Below are 1,741 nucleotides of genomic sequence, written 5' to 3' on the forward strand. Positions count from 1 at the left end.
GGACAACACCTTGTAACCACTCTGTTTAGCCTTTCCCCCAGGATCCTGGTTCCAGGTCAGTTCATGTGGAGCCTGTCCCAACAATACACTTTCCTCCTGGCCCAATACAGATGTCAGTGACCCACAAAATGAAAACCCTCCATCCCCTTTGCACTTACTGCCTTAATTTTCTCATCTCAATTTGCATGTGGCTTGCATAATAAACCAATGATTATAACCCTTGAGATTCTGTTTTTTTTTAGAAACTTCCTCATTCCCCAAACAGGACCTCTTGCCTATGTTCTTGGTGCCAATGTGGACTACAACAATTGGATCCTCTCCCATCCACCCCAATATCCTTTCAAGTCAGCTCGAGATGTCCCTTACCTTGGCACCAGGCAGGCAACATATCAAATGGAACTCTCATTCTGGCTCACAAAGGCTTCCGTCTGTACCTCTAATTACAGAATCCCCTACCACTACCATTTTTCTTTCCACTTGAATGGCCACCTGCACCATAGTGTAGTGGTCAGTTTGCCCACCTTCCCTACAACCCTTTCCCTCATCCACACAGAGAGCAAGTACCTCATACCTGTTGGGCAAGGTCAAGAGTTGAGCCTCCTCCAATGCTAAATTCAGGATCTCTCTACCTGTCTTTCTTGTTGTCGCATTCTCCCATCCCTGATCACTGGCCAAATTTGAAGCACTTAACCTGCAGAGCATGACTGCCTCCTGGAAAAGTGCATCAAGGTAAATCTCACCTTCCCTGATGTGCCACAGTGTTCAAAACACTGACACCATTTCATCTACTCTGGGATTCTCAATCTACCAATACTTGCTATAGATGTGGTCACTATGAACCACATTGGGTTCCACCAGCTCTCACATTATGCAGGTATAACTTAATACCTGGCCTCCTTCGCCAAACTATTTAATTAATTTTAATTTGTACTTTTAACTTTCCTACTGGTCTTTAGTTTTTTTTTTACATTTTGTAAAATATGTTTCCAATTTACCTTTAATCTGAAAATAACATAGAATAAATATTCAGGTTAGCAAAAAAAATCAACCAGAGAACTACGGATGCTGGAAAACAAAAACTGAAACAGAAATTGCTGGAGTAACTCAGCAGGTCTGGCAACATGTGTGGAGAGAAAGCAGAGTTAATATTTTGGGTACTGTGACCATTCTTCAAAACAACTCTCAACAGTAATTGTGTGCTTACTTTGAGCCTGTTCCAGCTTCTGATATTATCAATGCAAAATCTTGTCTTAGCACTCAAGGGAACACAAATAATAACACAATGTTGGATTTGTGAGCTTCTTTTTTTCTGAGCTGCAGTTTCATGCATGTTTTGCCTGGTTTAGAAGTCAGTATTGCACATGTCTCAAAAGAAAATGATATTGAAGGCCACAGTAATAGCGTCTAAGCATGACCTCCGCATTGTGATGCAAACTGTGTGATTTATATATATTTTTGATAATACTTATCGTAAGTTTGGAGTTTTGCTTTTTTGAGTCAGTAACATGTGGATTTTCTGTATTGTTACTATTAATAATTAACGTTTACCTATTTATGTAGCCATGGTGATTTTTTTTAAAAGCTTTTGAGGCTGTGATTAGAATTAATAGAGATAGTAGGAACTGCAGATGCTGGAGAATCTGAGATAACAGGGTGTACAGCTGGATGAACACAGCAGGCCATGCAGCATCAGAGGAGCAGGAAAGCTGATGTTTTGGGCCTAGACCCTTCTTCAGAAAGA

The sequence above is a fragment of the Rhincodon typus genome, chromosome 19 (genome assembly GCF_021869965.1).
Source record: "Rhincodon typus isolate 14 chromosome 19, sRhiTyp1.1, whole genome shotgun sequence".
Taxonomy (NCBI): domain Eukaryota; kingdom Metazoa; phylum Chordata; class Chondrichthyes; order Orectolobiformes; family Rhincodontidae; genus Rhincodon; species Rhincodon typus.